At 45.4% G+C, this 22,811-nt stretch overlaps 1 long non-coding RNA gene across 1 annotated transcript in view; it reads left to right on the top strand.

Moving 5' to 3' along the window:
- Positions 1 to 22,811, top strand: part of LOC142570873 (uncharacterized) — a 245,733-nt gene that overhangs the window by 26,145 nt on the left and 196,777 nt on the right. The window lies entirely within an intron of this gene.

The raw sequence follows: 22,811 nt of genomic DNA, 5'->3' as shown, positions 1-22,811 counted from the left end.
CTTTGCTTCGTCGTCTCTTGGCTTTATGTGGTCATGATTAACGAAATCGTGCACTCAGTTCCCCTTTTTCTCTCGCTTATGCTGCACTGTGTGTTTTGAGTGGCAGACCCCTTTCCCCTATGCCTTACCAGTACGCGGGACCCATAGGGTACTTCAAGGGCCGCTACCTCAAGGACCAGATACTCCTATCTGGTATCCCCGTCCGGCATGTCTCATGCCGGTGTCACACGTGCACTTCTGATCGCCATCGGGGCTGATCCGAATCGAATTTGTCGATCGCAGTCAACAATGGTCGCTGCTACACGATCCAACGATCCGGATCGAGTTATTATCGTCTACTGATCGTCAGAAACCCTCAGAACTGCATAATCTGTTAGCTGCATATTCATATTTGCAAATTATAGTAAAATTTGGACAATAGTTCAATTTTATAGCTTATGATAGCGGGTAAAACATTTTTAAACACTTTTTTTTTATTGAGCTGGCTTCACTTTTTGTTTATAACGTTTTTAGAACACTTATAGGAGGCGCAGACGTCAGCCTTCGATCGCAATCAAGGGGCCTGATCGTGATTCTCGGATCGCCAACACCGAGATCCGGATCCCGCAGGATCGCGATCGCAAATGACCATGTAGAAAAACCCGATCCTGGATCAAGGTCGATCCGGATCGGCCCCGATCGCAATCAGAAGTGTACGTGTGACAGCGGTATCAGACTCCACCACAAGAGGCGCAGCGTCTCGGCGACAGTGTCTCCAAACGCAGCTGTCACGAGAAAAGGATGCGAGAACGCCCTCCTTACCACTGGTACCACCGGTACCACCCTACGGTGGTACCATACCACCATGGGGTTTTTGCTATTGTATTATACTGCATTATCTTCGGGATCGGTGGCCCACGACAACGGTTAGACACAAATAAATCACGGTTGTTTCCCAAGGAAGGCTACACGGTTTCAGATAATCTCATAGAACGACCTCACAGCCATCAGAGGGATAATTGCCCAGAAACACATGCCAGGAAGATGAAGGTAATAAAAGTGTGCTCTGTCAATGGTTATCATTCTTTCTGCATTCCATCTCCTCAAACTACGTATCATATTCTTTACGAATGCTGGATGTCGTCTTCTCGTTCCCGTATTGCTTTCCTTTCACAGCTTTAACACTATCCACAATATATCACTCCACATCCATTGCATTGCAGAGCAAAAGTGCAGCATACGAAAATTAGTATAGAAGATTTACGGTTATCAGTGACGACGCCACTACAATTATCAGCATGTTCTTCAAGCTAATATGAGTCCATTACAGAATAGTGACACGGTACATTACCTTTTCTTTGTGACCGTTTTTCACCGGCCTAACAACTATTACAACTATCGCTCGGCGCCAGACGCGCCTTCGTGCACTGGAATTTTCTCGAATGTTGTTGACGATTCTATATCAAAATAATCTTGTCGAACCAGAATGCGTGCGCAACGCTGAAAAGTGATGTACACCTTAAAATATACGTGAGCACCAGCGATTAGGATGAGTCATGCATAAATAGTCGACGCTGTTAACCAGTATATCAGACTTCAGAAGAACGGCGACTGTGGCCGCCTCTATCGTTCTGTTTTGAATGTCATTTGTCTTTCTGGCAAAAGTTCGCCTGATAAATAATTCAATTAGTAATATTTGGTTTTCGCACTGGGTCTTCCTGGCAACTACAACTCGACATCTGGAGGTGCTGGATGGATGGATGGATGGATGGATGGATGGATGGATGGATGGATGGATGGATGGATGGATGGATGGATGGATGGATGGACGGACGGACGGACGGACGGACGGACGGACGGACGGACGGGCGGGCGGACGGACGGACGGACGGACGGACGGACGGACGGACGGACGGATGGATGCATGGATGAATGGACGGATGGACGGACGGATTGATGGATGGATGGATGGATGGATGGATGGATGGATGGATGGATGGATAGATGGATAGATGGATGGATGGATGGATGGATGGATGGATGGATGGATGGATGGATGGATGGATGGATGGATGGATGGATGGATGGATGGATGGATGGATGGAGCTCTTGCTATTGTACTGCCTAATGTCCTACTAAGTTAAACAATAAAAACAGAATAAAAAAAACACTCTGAACTCACACAACCAAATTTTCTGATCCCCTATTGCGAACTGTGCCTTTGAATGTCTCCGTCATTTTTTTTTGTCGTTTCCATACATTTCTTCCACCATTCCTCCAATCGCCTCTTACTAATCCCTATTGCGGACATGTTTACTTTTCCACTGCGCTCGCTGAACCCAAGGGCTTTAAGGAGGCCAGTGGTGCCTAAAATGACCGCTGGGTAGACGTCTTCACAGTCTAATAGAACATGCTCCATAGTTTCCCTAGCTTTACCGAGCAAGCACATGCTTCTTCCTTCTTATATCTCGTCTTATAGCTGCGTGTTCTAAAGGCATCCCGATCTCGCTTGGAAAAGTAATGAGCTTCCCTTTGAGTTATCATACATTTTTTTCTTTCCGGATTTCGTTTTCCCTCTTAAGTAGTTACTCATGGCAGGTTTCTTTTCCATTGCCGCCACCCATGAGATTATTTCAGCCTCTCTGACTTTCCGCTTGATCTTCTTTGTTGCTGTGTTGCCCACCCTACAGGCTGTATACTTGCTGGTAAGCTTCCTAGTTCTTTTCCTCCACTGTGAATCAATGTTTTTCCTTACAGATACCTGAACACTCTCCCAGCCCATATACTTTCTTCCATATTCCTCAACCGTTCTTCATAGTCAATTTTATTGTGAGCTTCCCTCACTTCAATACTAGTCCGGCCCATATCACCCTGCACAGCTTAATTTGTAGTCTTCCCGTGAGCGCCCAATGCGAGGCGACCCACTGACCTTTGGTTTCTATCGAGTCCTGATTGTACCCCTGATTTAAAGCAAACAGACGCATTTCCAAAAGTAAGTCCTGGAACCATTGCACCTTTCCACATACCTCGGAGCACCTCTTACCTATTGTATCCCCATATCGCTCTGCGCTTCATTATGGCTGCATTTCTCTTCCCCTTCACTGTTATTGTGTTTTCCTGCGTTTCCATATATCTATTGCCATCGTTTATCCATATACCAAGGTATTTATATTCTGTCACCCGAGGTATTTCCTGGTCCTGTATCGCCACTGTCTGTTCACTGTTTTCATTGTATAGCATAACACCTGATTTTCTAACACTAAATTTCAAACCTAAATTGTTGCTTTCCTGTCCACAGATATTATCCAGACGTTTCAAATCACTTTGCTTGTTAGCTAGCAGCACAATGTCGTCCGCATAAAATAAACCTGGAAGCCGCTGCTCTACTACTGTACCCGACTATTTGTATGAGAGAAATTACGGAGTGAGGCGTGCAGGTTCGAAGCCGCAAACAAACGGAAAAAGACTGAAATTTATTGCTTGCTTGATTACTGGATATGCCTAGCACGAAAAATGGCCACGGTAAAACCCAGGACAAGACTTTACAGACGGCTATTGTGCGCCACGCACTAACAATACGATGCGCTGCCGAAAACCCCAATTACTTCGTCGGAGCAGGTATAAGACGATGAAGCGGAAAGGCAGGATAGACAGTGGGCACGCGTCCGTCGTCAGCAACGCTGATATTTAATCATCTCTGGCTAAATACCCCTGAAACGTGGAAGCAGGCTTCCCCCGCATTGTCATCGCAACCGACCGAACGAGCAGCCTGGGGCCCCAGACGCAGAGGGCGTAAAGCAATTAGCACGGTCGCGGCCGCCGCCACCGCAAACATCACGCTCTTGCCACCGCCGTAGTAGGGTTCACCACACTCGGGGAACGCGGTAAATCAAATTGTGGCCGCCACCTCCTAAGTCGCAGTGCTCCTCGTTGATTTTGCTACGGAAGCTCGCCAGCCCCACTGGGAATCATCTTGGGCAAACGAAAGTCAGTCATCCGGTGACCGCTTCCCACACAAAAAAAAAAGCTAGACATCGTCAATTCCATTCCTGACTCACCCAGGAAACGAGCAGAAATAGAAGATAAGAAAGGATTGAAATGGGGCAGCCAATAAAGAAGAAAAGACAGAATCAAGACGCGAATGAATCAAAGAAAGAAGCGGCGGGGGACGGAATGAAGTGCCAAGAGAGTATACGGTTTTCGCAAATGAGGCGAAAAAGGCCGCCGAAGGCAGGCCCTGCACCATTCACGATCGATGGCCACGGGACGTACTATTCACGGCCTTGCTGTTGGATGCGTGCGATGAGGCTTACGCGAGGACACTATTCGACAATTTCTGATCATTTGACTGTTTTTATACCTTCGGCCAGGCTCATGATGAAATACATATATGTCAATGTCTTGGCGTCAGCTGATGATAATTCGCACCTATTATTTCTTAGATGTACGTTTAATTGAGTTAGTTCGTACCAGTTCATTTTTCTAACACAGCGCGGAGAAACGAGCCACCGAGAATAACTACGACATTATAAGCGCTGACTAATAAGTGGTCGTCTGTTTGGGAAACACTCATTTTAAACGCATAATTGAGCGATGTGTTTCATGCATGCGCCATGCCAATTCCCAGCATCTTATTCTGTACACCCATCACCCGTATTCCAAAAGTGTTATTACACTCTCTAACATGGTTAGGAAAGCTTGGTTAACACATCTGTTGTCTCATTCTGCTTAATAAAATACGCTTTCATAAATTCTTGAAAACACAGACGCTTATCCTGGCAGCGACCCCGACAGCGTTCTGACAGACGGACGCGGATACAGGCTATCAAGCACGTTTAATTCCAAACCGCCCCCTACCTACCCTGTCTGGGACACTCCATTGCGGTGCACCGGCATATATTACGGTCGTTTACTTCCAGCGACCATAGCTCTGCTGCCTTTCTCGCTGGCGTGTGTTGGTTAAAACTACTGGAGGCATTAAAAGCCATTATCTGTTCATCGAACTTGAGCCGACGAATGCAGACTGTGAGCCATTCAGCTCAACATCCCGCGCCAGGACGTCCACCCCCGAAACAACACACTGAAATGGGTCCGCCAAATATTACCAATCATACGCAAAGTCCACATCACCTAACTTCAGGAGAAGTCTAGACACCTCCGTCCTCAAATTACGATGTCCTCGTGCACACACCGTTTTGTTCGCACAAGTGCCTGACGCGCCTAGACGCTGGAATGCTGTAACCAGAAATGTGCGGTCCAGGATGCACCGACAGACGGTGTTCGACATCACCGTGAGCCCCACAAGCCACACCTAACGGCGACGTGGCGAGACACTGCAACGGGGAGGCCTCCAGCCTGATTTGTCACACAGCGATGGGGAAATAGCAACCATAAAGAATGAAAACTTAGGAAAATGGCTTCTTAACTTGGATTGGAAATAACGGAGGCTAGCTAGAGTATATTGTGCCGTTTGATTCGGTCCAGTAGCACAGCTCGGCAGAAGTTAGCAAGACACATGTCAAATTGAATCATTCTTTCTTATTTTTGTTTTCAGCCGTTCTCATTTTTTTGTTTTCTTCCCCGCATTGTCAGCACCAGTAGAGGGAAAACAAGGGAAGAGCGGAGGATCAGCGCGGAAAAGAGAAAAAGGCGGAGGAACTTCGAACAGCTTTTATTTTGATCTGACGACTGGCGACGGTGAACTGCGAAACTACTCAACGCCACGAACTTGGCTGTGGCCTCAAGGTTATTGCAGGAGACGCAGCGTAAAGGTAATACCTCCAGAGTGACTGGGGAACTAAAGTAGAAAGGAAAACTGGCACTCATTGTAGACAGCAGCACTTGAGCCATTTGCTTCGTGCTCCAACACTTATGTCGTGACGAACTCGTAGGCTGAGAAAAAAAATATTGTTTCTTCTTAGTTCTTGGCAGAAGCAAATGGTAGTAAGCAAAGCTGCTTGACATGAAGAAGGAAGATTTTGTCATCGGCTTTACGAAGAGGGGAACTATGCTGCGCCTTATATTTTTGTTTGCTACTCTTGATTGGGACATTTCACGGTTGTTCTTTTTTTTTAGTAATTGCTTAAGCATTTCATCACCTTTTGTGTTATAACGCAATGTAAAGCAACAGGATATGGGAAAGATAATGTTTTGTTCAAGAGCACGACATTTCACAGCACCCAAAATTACTTATCGTGTCTGTCTGGTTGCGTACTGTAAATTATAGCACAACGCAAATATACGGTAGTAAAGGAAGAAAAATTTGATGGAAATTTAAGTGCGTCGTGACAGTTTACGTTTAGTATTTGTAACACTGGCGTGTAGTGAAGGGAAGAAACGACAACGTACCAGTAGAGCAAGGAAAGTGGGTATGCCTACAAATCCTGGTTGTTCATTCTCACCGACTGGAACCTCGCTCTATACTCGACGGCGTTATCTCTGCTCCCGGGCGACGGTTTGTGTTAAGGGTTGTCACAGTCAGTCCACACTTGTTTTCGCACGACTCCATTTTGTTGTATCCACCCTACGGTATGTTTTCTTATTTGGATTTGATGTTACATTCGGTTGGATGTTACGAGTCGTACGATTGTAAACAGTCAGAAACATCCCGGCAAACCCCAGATTTCATTTCACCACCGTCCGCGTCACGGCCAGAGCAAGGGATAAACTTCGCATGCACAACCTTCATGTCACTTTGTAATTTTCTCGCTTTTGAGTTTCTGCACGAGGTACGAAAATACCTATCCCGCAAGAAACCCCGAGCGTCCGTTTTCTATTTCCAGCCTCTTGCACGACATAAAAGCTGTTGCGAAAAATTGCTATAGGCGAACGCCCAGCAAAGGCTACGGGACCGTGAGAATGAGCTGTATACGGCTGTCTTGGCGGTGAGCGCACACAGCCCAGGTCGCTTCAGTGCATGCTCGATCGTGTCTGCATTGTAGGGCGCTGCAGCAAGCCGAAGCGAGAATTGCAAAACAAGTGCACTTTCACAAACGAGAATCTGCATTATTTCTACAGAGCCCTCCAGTAAAAAAAGAAAGTGAGGAATGAAGAAATCCATGCACACATTACATAGTTTTATTTGTATTGCTTAGGTAAACATAACGCGTAATAGTAAAAACATAATAGCTAATCCCGATTTTACATGAATTTGTCGTTATTATGAAAGCGACGCAGTGTCATCGCATAAGACGCAAATTCAGTTCACTTTCTGGGCCATAATGAGAGGAAGCGAAGACACCACTGAAGTAGTGATGAAGCACAGCATACCACAAGTGTTCAGTGTAATTGAGATGTTGCCAGACTATGCGGCATTGTATCGCATTCACCTTCATAAAGAAATGTGATTAATAGCGATTGCTGCTTCATCATACGTTCCTGGAGAGTCATGCTACAAAGAGAAATTCTATGTAGGCATGTTGAAAGCTCCGTGTTGTTCTTTCGAATTCTAGAGACATGAAATGTCACCTATTAGGTGTATAATTTCTTCGGGGAACTCTAAGTCTCACAGGTGTAACTGCTGGTGTGACATATCATAAGAAGCCAACAAACATCGGCGCCAAGGACAATATAGGGGAAAATACTTGTACTTAAAAAAATAAAATAAAGAAGTGATAAATTAGTGGAAATGAAAGTGGATGAAAAACAACTTGCCGCAGATGGAGAACGATCCACGCCTTCGCATTACGCGTGCAGTGTTCTACCAATTGAGCTACCGCGGCGCCGTTTCCCCATCCACTTTCTTGGGTATTTATGCTTCCTACTAGATCCCTGGGAGTGTTAGCCTGCGCCACCACTCACAAACATTGGCGGCGGATGTGAAACACCCTTTCTGCCGCAGGCGTCTTTTTAGGTGAAGGCAACTGGTCAATAAACCCACACATGATACCTGAAGGCATCAATGCTACCGGAATCGAGGCCCTTGTTATGTAATAAATGAGAAGAAAGAGGGTTAACCGAGGGACCCGCTTTTATTAATTGTATCATAAGAAGCCAACAAACATTGATACCAAGGACAACATAGGGGAAATTACTTGTACTTAAAAATGAAATAAAGAAATGATAAATTAACGGAAATGAAAATGGATGAAAAAACTTGCCGCAGGTAAGGAACGATCCCACGTCTTCGCATTACGCGTGCGATGCTTTAACCAATTGAGCTACCGCGGCGCCGTTGCGGACGTGGAAACGGCAGTTATGCATAGTCTCGTTATGTATTTAGTCTCCTAAATAACCTTAACACAACGCTATCAGAAAGAAGCTAAATACAAGTCGCTCTCGATAGAGCTTAAGATGTCGCGTCAAGATTGGAGACACAGTCGGAATTAGTGAAGAAACCACCTACACCAAAATCTGACAGACCGCCAGCCTATATAACAAAATATTCTAATGCACTTCCAAACATGAACAAGATCCTACGAAAATACCACCCAATAGTATCAACTAACCAGCGTCTCAGAAAAGCATTCCCGGATGTAACGAGGGTTACCTACCGCTGCAGCGGGAACTTTAAAAGCGGCACTAAGAAACTAAAAGCAAATATTAAGTCAAGCTAAAGTGATAGATTAGTGCTCGAGAACCTCTAGGCGTCAATATTATCGTGAACAGATCCTTAATAATAGAGAAAATTAGGTAAATGAAGGACATGATTAGAAACTCCCCCGGTGCATTCAGGTACTTGCCCGATGACGAAAGCACTCCTCAGTTAAATTCTGTCATTAGCACTCGACCACTCGTTGCGCAAAACATCCTTATATTGTACTATAAGACGAAGTTAATTGCTACTTGTCCAGTTCTATTTCCCTTTTAGGACAAAAAACTCATTGAAATAACCCTGACAACAATGCGGGTCGTCAAAAGGTTTCGTTTTCGCTCGACTCCACGCCGCCCGCGCTTTCGCGTTTCAATAGTAATCGCGTAGTGCTGTGCTGGTTTTGCTGACTCGCGAAGCTCTCACAAACTTCAAGCAGCAGAGAATTCAACCTCCGTGTGATATCGCGGGGTGCCTGGACGGTCTACGCCATTTGACCAAAAAGCAGCTGCAGTGGCGAATCCACCGCTTTGTCTTGGCTCGGTCGTTTTAATTCACCGACAGCAGCCAAGACTGGCGATGGCATATGCACAGTCACCACTCCTCCGGTTTGATGGCGGGATATTTCAGTTTCGAAAAAGCTTTTCGGGCACTTCAGATGCAGTGTTCTCGTAAACTAAGTATTTTCTTCGCACAAAACAAGCATTGCGAGATTTCTGGAATGGTATTTAAACAGTCCACGTCGACTTAGTATTGCCTTCAGTGTCTCTTTAAGCATTTCTTATGGGAAACAAGCGCGTTTTGATGCTTCGCGCGTTTCCTTTCGGCCACCTCGACAGGCTGAACCACTGAAATTAGTAGTGATTATGCGTTTTCGCAGACCCTTCTGCTTTAAGCAGAAGGGTCTGCGAAATCGCTCGAAAATTTGGGGCTAAGAAGGAAGATAAACCAAGAGCATACGTCTTAATCCATAAGCCTGAAGATCAGACAAATTCATGTACTGCCCATTATTCCCACTGTGGCTGAACGGTCGCAGCGCCAGAGAAAACTATATGGGCAAGGCCATTTAGGAACCTATGTCAACCCGCCGCGGTTGCTCAGTGGCTATGGTGTTGGGCTGCTGAACACGAGGTCGCGGGATCGAATCCCGGCCACGGCGGCCGCATTTCGATGGGGGCGAAATGCGAAAACACCCGTGTGCTTAGATTTAGGTGCACGTTAAAGAACCCCAGGTGGTCAAAATTTCCGGAGTCCTCCACTACGGCGTGCCTCATAATCAGAAAGTGGTTTTGGCACGTAAAGCCCCAAATATTATTATTATATTATTAACCTATGTCGTCGGCCATATCGTGTTTCGCTTGGCTTGGCTAAGCTTGACTTGATTTGGTTTCTGTTGTGCAGCTGTGATAAAATTGACTAAAAGAGCGAATAATATATTCCTAAAATAGCTTTTAAGTAATAAGAAGTCCTATTTAAAAGATATACACCTGTGAAAATCAAGTTCTGTTTTTTTCCAAGGTCAAGGTCGTCATTTTAAAATGACATTTGTTTTCGCCGTGTGATTGCAAGCTGGGAGAAATGACATTAAGTTCACTAATAACATTCGATGGAAACGACATTGCATTTGCATGTGATAATGGTAATAATTATTCTGGTACCGCACAACTAGAATCGTCAACTACTGGTTATTGTTGAAAAAGATTAGTACTCGGACTGCCAGTTGCACCTTCAGTTATCAGTTGTAGTAATATTTTCGTCGCCACCAACACGAGAGGGGCTGAAATTTACCGATACGTGGAAGATATTTCTGATCACCATCCTGGTAGGCGAGAGATTTTCAACCTCCGTAAAGCCCATTTTGCTTCATTGGGTGGCCACCGCCAGAGTTTAATCCTAGAGGTGCACAAACACTTTTGTGTTGCCAAATAGCAGAGGCCATGACAAGCAGTTAGTTTTGAGCAGATACGAAAGTTACCTCTGAAATTAGTTGGGCTCTGGTGCGAGTTAGTTGGTTCATAATGTTGAAGCAAACTTTTACAAGCGCGAAGAAAACGAGACGAACGACGATGAACACGAAGAAACGCAGACGGGTTAGTTGGTTCGTTGAGTTTAAATGATAATAAGACAAGTATAAGAACACTATAAGGATTAAGATATGGTGACAAGAAAAGTAATGTAACATTTTAAGAATTTAACAAGAAAATCATCTTGAATGAATGCATAAATTTCTCGACAGCTGCGCAGATATTCTCGCGAAATGTCTTATAGAGGAAGCCTCAGAAGAGAGAATATTAGGAATGGCAAGGTTCACTCCAATGCGGTGAAACGGGCCTTCTGAAACAGATATTCGTTATGATGACAAACTTCGTAACACCTACCATCGTCGTCGTTGTCACCTGCACCCCAGAGAGAGCGCTTCCCTAGGCTGACGTACATATTTTTCTATGGTCAAATGAAAGAATTAGATATGGAAATGCACGCAATCGAAATACACAAAATATGACACATAATATAATAAGCCTGAAACAAAACGCAACGAACAAATAAACGCGGGGCTTTTGACGGCAGAGCCAGGAGCTGCGAAAGAAAAGTGGCATTCTATGTATCTCGCGCCATACGCCGGCGAAAACTAAGAACCATCAGACCGCTGGTGAATTTAGAACGGGTTCATTGGCGTTGGTTCGACGGCATTCGCGACAGTTCTAAGCAGACCTAGCGCCACGTGAGCATCTATCCAGCTCGCCAAGGAGGACAGCAGTGTGCAGCTACTGCTTCCATCCAGCCACAATCTGCCAGCACAGCGGCTGCTCACGGAGTTCGAAACCATCAACCGTGAGCAGGGCGACATCGGAGAGTGGTTGTATTCTAGTGAGTGAATGAGTGAGTGAGTGAAACAACTTTATTTGGTCCACTATAGACGTAAGCGAACTCCACGTCACCTGGCTAGGCCCACTCGGGGACCATCAGGTGAAACCTGACGGCCCTCTCGCGAGCCCTCTGGAATACCAGGATTTGAGAGGTCTGATCCTGGGCCCTAATTAGCTTCATCATTTCCGCTTGAGTGAAAGGGGGACCGGCGGAGGCGCAGCCCCACAGGACATGTTCAAAGTCCCCATAATCACTACACAGAGGGCAGTCCGGGCTTGGGAACCGTTCGGGGTACATTGTGTGCAGCGCCGCGGGGCTCGGGTAAGTGCTTATTTGCAGAAGTCTGGGAGTGACTGCCTGGGCCCTGCACAGCGAGGAGCGCGGCGAAGGTAGGAGTCTTCTTGACAGATAATTATAGCCCCGAATTTTTCGGGCGATGCTCCAGCCACCTCCCGAGCACGAACACCTTCGTTGCCTCAGAAACTGCTCTCCTTGTCTCCCAAGAAAGAGGACTTTCACCTTCGGTGCGCCGTCATCGAAAACTCGCGAAAATCGAAAATTCTAAAATTCGTCGTCGAAAATTCGCGTGGACTCGCGGTGTCCGCGAATCGAAAATTTCGCGGACACCGCGAAATTTTCGTTTCCAAAGTCGGTCCAGGAGTTCGCCGACCGGATTCAATCGAACGTGGGCCGCTTCCGCACCAACTACGGCGTTCTCTTGGTCGTCATCCTGGCGGGCTACGTCATGTCCAACGTGGAACTCGTGGTGAGCGTCGCAGTGGTGGCTGCAGTGTGCGCCGCGCTCAAGCTGCATCGGGACGATGAGTCTGCGGCCGTGTGGGTACTAAGGTGGTGCTCAGCAAAAACCGCAGACTGGTCGCGGCCGCATTGGTGGCGGTGCCTCTTCTCTACGTCGCAGACATCTGGTCCGCCGTCCTGTGGTCCATTGGTGCCATCGTGGCGATCGGTGTTGTCCATGCCACTCTGTATACTTGCCCTGGCTCCCCAAACAAGTTTACCAGAAAGCTGGCGGACACTTCCGAAGAAGGTGATATCATGGGCCACCTTTGAGGGAAATTTCTCTTTTGAGTGCAATGCATTTTGTTTATGGCTTTTTTAGAACAGTGTATCGGATAGGTTTTTCTTTGATTAACATGAAGAAGTGTGGTGAGAGAGGTGTACAGTTTTAATATCTGTCCTCGAATATATCTGCGGCGAGCACTGTACTTATTGTGGTCCAGGCCGAGGCTCTTCGAGGATAAAGCTCCGCCAAAGCGTCCGGAAATGTCACCGGAACTGGCGGACGCTACTGCGGGACACCACTTAAGGGACTTTTAGTTTGATCGTTTTCTTTTCTTTTTAGTGTCTCGACTTTGTTTATTGTGAGAAAGTGTGAAGTAACGTCAAAATTTGATATAGGCGGTATAAATGTATGTTGTAATGCGACGTGCGTCTCTTTTTGTGGGTGACAGCAACGAAACGTAGTTTTCTAATACAAGCTTAAGCAACGCTGGAGAGCACAAAACGACACAAACGACACAAAGACGTGTTAGGGTACGCAAAAATCAGCTATCATCCTTCCCCCGTAATAAAAGCATGTTGTCGCCCCAGGTGCAGAACCGGCAGGCACCTTCAAAGGGACATTAAAATAGAAAGCAGCGCAAATAGCTATACTTGTATTTGAAATCTAGCTTCACTTGTACAAGCTCGCACGTGATTTATATGCGTCAATGTTCCTTCTGTAAGAAACAATATATCGGTGAAACGGGACAATCTATGAGCGCCAGATTAAATGGACTTCGCGCGGACACAGCTAAAAAGGTTCCCAAAGCCTTCGCCGGGCATTTCAATCAAACAGATCATAACTTTGATAAACTTAAACTCTCAGATTTCTGCGCTTAACGAGAAAAAAAATACAGAGAATTATACTTTATTCATAAGTTGGTCATTGCAACCAATAGGCATAAACATTTGAAAGGGGGCTTTGGAATCTTTTCGCTATACATGCTAAATTTAAAGCTATAGGCAACATCACTTAATTTGGTTTCTTAGCGTTCTTTTTTCTTCTTTCCGTTTATCTATTTATTTATTTATTTATTTATTTATTTATTTATTTATTTCAGTTCTTTTTTTCCTTTTTTTCACAAGCACCGGTTTCTGCCACTCCTTTTATTATATCTTTCAGAGATACGATAGCCCACGACCACCAGCCAAATAGGTAATAGAGGGCTGCTGTGCACGCCTTTGACACGCCGGCAGACACACGGGCGTTGACACATGATTGACAGGCGGCCGTGTTCCTGGCCTTGTGCACAGCACTCCTTTATTCTCAATTCGACACCTTCGCCGTTAAACACACCTTCGCTCGTTGCCGCACCCACCCACCTTGCGCCCTCTCCCCTTTAGAAGAACCCCACCTACATATACCGCGGCGAGGAAATCATATGTCGCCTTGAAGAAGACAAGACCACTTGTCGAAACGTTGGCTTCTGCTTCCACCTTGTTGTCGTTTTGTTCATCATCTTGAATTTCCATTTCCCGCCTCCCCCGTGTTTTCCCTGAGTCTCGTTATAGGGAGCTTTGAAGTTGCGTACGAGCTTTTTTCTCATTTGGGCTGGCTTATTTTGCTGAGCTTTTAAGATGGAAAAACACGTACAGTCTTCGTACGGCTTGGACATTGTTTTGGATGCAGAGATACAAACTGAGGAAACGTATAGCGCCTTCTAGAGACATGCCGACGTAGCGTCATATTGCAAGACGAAGCATTAGCTCGGCGCACACTCTGATTGCCGCATTCCAATCCATCTGATGTGCTCGAAATGCTCTGATAATTCAACAGGAAAAATTATTTGAAAAAAATGTGCGGATCCCACGCGTTCTGGGAATCGCTTCACACAAAGCTTCCTTTGGCATTGGCGTTCGCGGATAACCTTGTTCTTGTTTAGCGATCATTTGCAAGTAAACGGTGAAAGTCAAATCACCTCTTCGGCAAAAAGGGGAGCATCGGCTTCCAGCTGCAATCCGACACACCGGTACGCGCTTAAACACGCACACTCACACAAGCATTTAGGTGTAAGGGCCAATTTTCTCAGTGCGTTAATTCAAGCTATGATTTACCTACTGGTAATTCATAACTTACTGGCTGGAAATTTTTTCGACCCATCTCACAACCTCTTCAATCAATTTAACGCTAAGCGCGACTTTTAAAGACTTGAATATAGAATTTTCTGTCCGGTTTAAGTAGTCCATTCAACGGTGAACAAGAACGTTTCCCAGAGGAGAATGACGTAGCAGCAACCAGATTTAGCGTAGAATGAAATGCGTTCGTATTCGAAGGACGCCTGCATTTAGTTTTCAGTGGCTGGTAGCACACGCGAAAGTAAGGTAGTATATGGAAGTTCCGTAGGCCGTTTCAACTAGAAAGCTTCAAAGAATGAAACAAGACAATATTTATATCATCTCCCCCAACCCTCATCCTGCCCTCGGTTAGTATGCTTGCAAATACAAAAATAACAACTAGGCATAAATCAAAGAATATATCAGTTCTGACAAGTTTGCACTAGTTGATTTTCATAGAGCAACGCGATGTTATCAGTTTTTCTTATTACATATATTCGGGTAAACTATTCCACACTCTGATCACTTGTGAAAAGTGTGACTACATTCGGTATAATCACAACACAGTTTATAAGCGCATGCAGCCGATGCGCAGAGCTGACGTTTTAACATAGGTGTATGGTTTGGTACAAGTTCATTGTGGAAGTATCACATACGTAAATATCACATTATGACGTCGTGATGTGATAGAAAATGACTTCGTTCTGTAGCCTGTCGTAGGGTCACGAACAATGCCTATCAGTAAACTAGTAACTTTGCGTTAAGGGTTTACCGATATGCGCAGGCCCATGACCGCGCAAATTCACGACGTGCTACAATGCCGCGCAAATCATCATCGCAGAGTCGGCGCAGACATGTTTCCCAGTTTGCAACATTGTTCTCCTTGCTCAAAGATGTGTTATCGCAATACGACGTCCAGGGACACGCTTTGTTTCTTCGAGGCACTGCTGTTTCTTACTCCTGATGAACAGCATTGTCTATGCGTCTATACGGGGCCAAAGAAGTTATGCACGCACGAAATTTCAGAATTATTTATTTTTTTTCGTGCATGGCGCGCGAGCTGAAGCTGTAACTCACGCTACGGCTGTCTCACATAAAAGCGCAACTGTGGCCTCTCGGATACTGCTCTCATAATAAAAAAAAAGAAATACGTATTGCTTGCTGGAAGGTACAGGCTGTATATCATAGTAAATAAGCATATGAGCATCGTAAGTGTGAACTCTTCTGCCTCATAGCAAATAGCGTTCAATAATCTGGAGGCTAACACAAAATACTTGTCTTCAGAAGGAAGCAAGGGGCTAGCTCCATTTCTTTTTCGAAGTAATGAGCTTCTCAGTATTCAGAAAATTCCCGCAATGCATATTGCTTGGTCCGCGCGCCAAGCTCTAAATGACCGCCGTGCCACTACTCGCGGAAATATTCATGAGCACTCGACTCGCTTGGTGGCAGTATGTTCAACTCGAGAGAGCAATAACGAAAATTCCGACAGTAATGTGGGCGTACGTTTTTCGGCATCCGGTTGTGCGAGCAGAGAAAGCGCACAGGGCGAATCCCCTTGGCAGTCGAACCGAATGAAGCTCTGGCGGAAGCGCTTTGGCCGAAAATAGTGCGATAATCGGCTTGCGCGAGTGGCACGTCCAAATGAGTTTGGCGCGCTTTATGGGGGCGTTCTGTTTCCGAGCTTCCCCGATTGCACTCCAGGTTGCCGCTTGTGACACGGCTGTCAAGGGCTTTCTGTCCAACCCCTGCCGTTCCTTAAAAGTACTTTGATACTTTTGCGCATTGTTTAGTCAGACAGATACATTTACAAAAACGTCCTTCAGAGGAGAAATCCTGCTCACTGAAAGGCTATCTAGGTCAGCTTACTGTAGTGGAAAGGCATTTTTTTTTCTGTAGCACTGAACGAATTTCAACTCCAAAGGTTGAAAAAACTGACTCTCCTCCATCGTGTTCATTACGCGGAGGGGATTTCGCGTTATACTGAAGCAAGCAGGGTCTATAGCTGTCCAGCGCACACTAGTAGTTAAGAAAGCGTAGACCACCTGTTGAGAATAACCATGGCATGATTGCTGTGTTGGTATTTTAGACTAGCACCGTGATTGAAAAATGAAGCTTTAGGATGTGCAAACGAAACGTTTGTGATGAGTGATGGTCAAGAAAGTACAGAAAGGAGGAGAAACACATCCCTTAGTGCAAGCACTGTAGACAAAAGCACACGTGCTCTGGCATCCTCGCGTTATTCAAAATTGTACCACGAGATGTACAGGCTGAACTGGAGCCCCCGGCATCATATAGTGAGATATTTCGATCATTTAATTCTGCCTAATTTCTGTGACAAAAAAGCAGTGCTCGCGACATACAGTCGTTGACTGAAACGTTGAATGAAACGTGTTGACTAGCCAGAGTAATCTCTTACTCTCATCAGCTTTCGGTGAGCTGCGCAGTGTCCCGCTCTTTCGTTCATATAAGCAGCTCAGTAAGAAACGCGGGTGGTAATCATCATTGAAGCAAAAAAAGAACAACACTCGAAAGCGTGGACAAAACAACTGTGGGCAAAATATATTCTTAACACACGTGCTACTTCTCGCCATAAAGAAAACTAAATTCGGGCATGCGAAAGCAACAAGAGAGAGTGTTTCGTTATCCCGAAGTGTTTGGTCCCTCGAGGCAGCGAAGCGCTTGAGCATGAACGCTTTTTCTTCGGCGGGGAACAAAAATTAAATTTCGTTAGTACTTTGCCACATTGGACTTCCAAAAATTTAGCAAAGCTGACTTACCTGGCAGTAAAGCACGCGGTCGAGTACGACTTTAAGGAGTAAGTTTTTAGCGCATACAACTTCCGAGCATCACATAAAAAGTAACAATAAATAGCTGACGCAGGAGTAGTAGCAGGGAGCACGGCAAACAGCACCTATGCCTCCCTGCTTGAACATACACTCTATGGGCGAGGGCGAGCTCGCATCTTCTATAATTTTGAGCTCACTACGACCTTGAGTTCTTAGGTTATGCGAGGACGGCTTCAAAGCTTGCACTTCGGGTGTTTAGGCTCACGTTTTATGCTGTTAGCGTCGCAAAGCCAGCTTCACGGCATCAATGAAGAAACTCAATAAACACGAATGGCGCGCAGATTTCAGAAGAGCGTGCAACGAGTCTGAGTCGCACTTCAGGGCTCTGGCAATTATGCAATGCTCAACAGTATTAATAGTTTACTGTACGAAATTTCGTTTAAGGTTGAAGAACGTTTCCGATTTCTTTGTTATGATTGCGAGTTATCAAACAACGTTATGAAACTGGGCACACCCACTAAAAAAAAAGCCACTAAGCGCTATCGCTTTAAAAAACTTAAGAGACCCTCAAAATATTATAACTGTTTCATAATAATTTATTGGTTACTCCAGCACTTCAATTGAAGGATTTGATTGTACAGAAAACCGCTATTTATGCATTAGCTTTTAAAGTGTAGAGGCTGGAGGTTTCTTGAACACCACCGCTTGCTACATATTAAACAAAGTTTGGTATTCAGACTAAGCGTTTTGTCTTCAAGTAGCCGAAAGGGGCTATTTACGACAAATTGTACGCTTTTGTAACGGCGTTGACGTCCTTGGAACGGCATGGCATTCCCGACGTCCATTGAATACTGCTTTCCAGAACTGTTCGATTTTTCCTCCTCCCATTTTATTTCTCGCTTTTCGTTTCCCCTTCTGTCGGGGAGCGTTTAAGCCTATAGAGTGCCTCACTCTCTAAGCCTCCCTCTACAGATTGCACTAATGCGAACTGTTCGCAAACTGGTGTTCGCTGAATTCGTGAAAAAGAAAATATGCGTACAGACAAAAGGGAGGGAGTAACCATCTGCTCTACAGGTCACGAATATGACACGGAATTTTCCCAATCCCAGTGAAACACAATGCAGTACGCTCTTGCTCGTGCCCCTGCGTCCATGTGTGCGAATTCCACGATGGACGAAAAATAACGGCGTCAGCAAGTGGATACCGTTTTGAAAACAATACAAATGGCAAAGCAGGGTTGTCCGGTGGACCTGATTGCTGAATTTCGCTGCGTTCGTTTTCCACGCAAACACAAGAGGTGCACATTGCCTTGCGTGCTCCTGCTGAACACGACATGTGTGTTTGCGTTCTGAAATATATTCCACGCTGTGAAAGCAATTTATGCAGGCCAAAGTGCAAATAGAGTATTGTTTCATGTGTGAATGCTGCATGTAGGAGTGTTCGGCTAAAAGTGCACCAGCCAAAACGACGTGTAATAAAGTGAAAGAACATTTGAGAGAGAGAGCGGGAGAGAGATACAAACAAAGGAGACACAGGGAGGTTAGCGAAGAGATATCTACGTTTGAGTTCCCTGAAGTGAGGAAGCAAGAAAGGCCTATGAAAGATAAAAGAAAAGAACTGAATAATTGCGTATAGATATGAAGATTTGCATGAATTGTTCCCGAACTTCCTGAATTCAGTGTGAATAGCCGGTATTAAAGACAACAGCAAAGTGTTTGTTTCATTTTACTCAAGCATGTGGTAGCACCGCTGAACACCATGCGTTATCTTAATCTTAGTAAGTGATCTACAAAAGCATTGCCAGTAGCAAAGTTATTAAAAATTGCGGCTAAAGAGAAAGAACTGTTATTCGAAAAAAAATTAGGTGACGACAAAGGGTGTACTTCAAGCTCAGAATATTGAAACATGATGCTTCGCATTGAAATTCCTTTATGCGAGTTCTGTACAATTGATGTGCCATCTCATTTGGACTGTTGATTTCGTTGAACCAGAGTATTCCCATTCCTCATATCAGTAAAAGAAAACGAAATGTGGTGGTACCTATAGGCAGCAATAATCTAAGTAATAATTAAGACACGCACTCATATTAAGTTGCTGCGCCGCGCAGACACTAAGTTTAAGAAACTAGGTCACCGCTTCTCTAATTCGGTATCTCTGTTACTCTAAGGGTTTTTTTCGCGTAAGTTGGCGCTTATATCAGAAACGACGGGATATGCACGAGGCCAGGCAAGTGCGAAGTACAGTTTGTACGCGCGTATGTTAAACTGGCCCTGGATCACTTCTTATCGAAGTGCAGAAATTCATTTGAAGTTAAAATAGGCTATTTCAGTAATACTGTGCCGCAAAAAAAGTACTTCAATGCGTTCAGCAGAAGCGGAGTTATTGGCAATCAAACTCCGGCTTCGCGGGGCTTCCGGACCTTCTTTTATGGCCGTGAACTGCGAAGGCAACGACAGAGAGGGGCGCGCCCACAACGCTCCGCCTACCAAACGTCACCGTGGCGCGCAGTTCAAAGTTTCATTTTGGATGTTCACGAAGACGCCACTACTTCCACCTTTGACGCCTACGACGCGCCAAACGTAAACCAAACGCGGAGGTCCTCAGCGGGCCGCCATGGGCCGCGGTGCGCGTAGCCAGAGAACTCGTCGCGGCACCCCACGGCGGCTGCGCATATCTACGATACGTAGCAGACCGCAGCTACACACAACTGTAGCGCGTATGCGCAGCGTTTGCTTTGTGCAAGGCAGGGCCTGAGTTCGTGCTGGCCGTGCTACGTGGGGGGACTGGCTTTGTCCTGTACCAGTTTGAGCGATGGATAGTAGCCGCCTCCAACTTGCGCATCTTGAAGTGCTGTCAAGGACTCGATACAAAGCGAAGTCTGCCAAGGCGTCTAACTAGGAGCAACCAGGAGAGAGAGCGCGCTGACAAGCGTGCGTGCGGTCTAAGCCTCGTGTAGTCGGAGGCTAGTTGAGTGCTCAAAACTAGCGAGATCCGATGGCTGTGCTCCCACGGTGGCCAAAGTTTAATTGCTGTGCGAGCGGCTGCGGCCGAGCGTGATGCAGACCACGTATAGTGAGCTTCTTCTGAAAGTGCGAAATTATTAGCGATATTCGAAAGCAGATTTTCGCTCATTTCAACGTGTTTATTAAACTTCGTCAGTAAATGTGCACAGTGACAGCAGGAAGAATCGCACTGATCCAAACGCCCTTCTTGGTTGATATCACCTATTGGCCAATATCAGCTGCGTATGGGAATCTGCTATATTACGAAATAAAGCACCCAGAAATTAGTGAGAAGCAATAACTGAATAACGTAAAACTTTCCCGACCTATGTTTTTTATTTATTTCAAATGTGCCATTAAGCTGCGTCATAGGTCAATATGGCTCGGACGCAGCCAATTTGTGCGGATAGGCCGAGCCATTACGACCAATTACAGAGCGCTAATGGGGGCTTTGGAACAAAAACAGATTGGAATAGTTTTACGTTATTCCGGACCAGGCTTTTGTTGAAGCGAGAGCGTTTGACAGAAAGGTGACTTCACGCTCCGCTTGCAAGCTCCACGCGCCGCGCACGACTGCAAAACTTGGCTGAGATGTTCACAGCGGCGTTTCCAATCCGCGGACTATGTGTTTTTTTTTTTCAACAATCTCGAGGGGTGGTACATCATCATCATCATCATCATCATCATCATCATCATCATCATCATCATCATCATCAGCCTGGTTACGCCCACTCCAGGGAAAAGGCCTCTCCCATACTTCTCCAACAACCCCGGTCATGTACTAATTGTGGCCGTGCCATGCCTGCAAACTTCTTAATCTCATCCGCCCACCTAACTTTCTGCCGCCCCCTGCTACGCTTCCCTTCCCTTGGGATCCAGTCCGTAACCCTTAATGATCATCGGTTATCTTCCCTCCTCATTACATGTCCTGCCCATGCCCATTTCTTTTTCTTGATTTCAACTAAGATGTCATTAACTCGCGTTTGTTCCCTCACCCAATCTGCTCTTTTCTTATCACTTAACGTTACACATATCATTCTTCTTTCCATAGCTCGTTGCGTCGTCCTCAATTTGAGTAGAACCCTTTTCGTAAGCCTCCAGGTTTCTGCCCCGTGGGTGAGTACTGGTAAGACACAGCTATTATATACTTTTCTCTTGAGGGATAATGGCAACCTGCTGTTCATGATCTGAGAATGCCTGCCAAACGCACCCCAGCCCATTCTTATTCTTCTGATTATTTCCGTCTCATGATCCGGATCCGCCGTCACTACCTGCCCTAAGTAGATGTATTCCCTTACGACTTCCAGTGCCTCGCTGCCTATTGTAAACTGCTGTTCTCTTCCGAGACTGTTAAGCATTACTTTAGTTTTCTGCAGATTAATTTTTAGACCCACTCTTCTGCTTTGCCTCTCCAGGTCAGTGAGCATGCATTGCAATTGGTCCCCTGAGTTACTAAGCAAGGCAATATCATCAGCGAATCGCAAGTTACTAAGGTATTCTCCATTAACTTTTATCCCCAATTCTTCCCAATCCAGGTCTCTGAATACCTCCTGTAAACACGCTCTGAATAGCATTGGAGATATCGTATCTCCCTGCCTGACGCCTTTCTTTATTGGGATTTTGTTGCTTGCTTTATGGAGGACTACGGTGGCTGTGGAGCCGCTATAGATATCTTTCAGTATTTTTACATACGGCTCGTCTACACCCTGATTCCGTAATGCCTCTATGACTGCTGAGGTTTCGACAGAATCAAACGCTTTCTCGTAATCAATGAAAGCTATATATATAAGGGTTGGTTATATTCCGCACATTTCTCTATCACCTGATTGATAGTGTGAATGTGATCTATTGTTGAGTAGCCATTACGGAATCCTGCCTGGTCCTTTGCTTGACAGAAGTCTAAGGTGTTCCTGATTCTATTTGCGATTACCTTAGTAAATAGTTTGTAGGCAACGGACAGTAAGCTGATCGTTCTATAATTTTTCAAGTCTTTGGCGTCCCCTTTCTTATGGATTAGGATTATGTTAGCGTTCTTCCAAGATTCCGGTACGCTCGAGGTCATGAGGCATTGCGTATACAGGGTGGGCAGTTTCTCTAGAACAATCTGTCCACCATCCTTCAACAAATCTGTTGTTACCTGATCCTCCCCAGCTGCCTTCCCCCTTTGCATATCTCCCAAGGTTTTCTTTACTTCTTCCGACGCTACCTTTGGGATTTCGAATTCCTCTGGACTAATTTCTCTTCCATTATCGTCGAGGGTGCCACTGGTACTGTATAAATCTCTATAGAAATCCTCAGCCACTTGAACTATCTCATCCATATTAGTAATGATATTGCCGGCTTTGTCTCTTAACGCATACATCTGATCCTTGCCAATTCCTAGTTTCTTCTTCACTGCTTTTAGGCTTCCTCCGTTCCTGAGAGCATGTTCAATTCTATCCATATTATACTTCCTTATGTCAGCTGTCTTACGCTTGTTGATTAACTTCGAAAGTTCTGCCAGTTCTATTCTAGCTGTAGGGTTAGATG

The sequence above is a fragment of the Dermacentor variabilis genome, chromosome 2 (assembly GCF_050947875.1).
Source record: "Dermacentor variabilis isolate Ectoservices chromosome 2, ASM5094787v1, whole genome shotgun sequence".
NCBI classification, from domain to species: Eukaryota; Metazoa; Arthropoda; class Arachnida; order Ixodida; family Ixodidae; genus Dermacentor; species Dermacentor variabilis.
The sequence above is the reverse complement of the archived record's forward strand: the minus strand, read 5'-3'. Positions and strand labels throughout refer to the sequence as shown.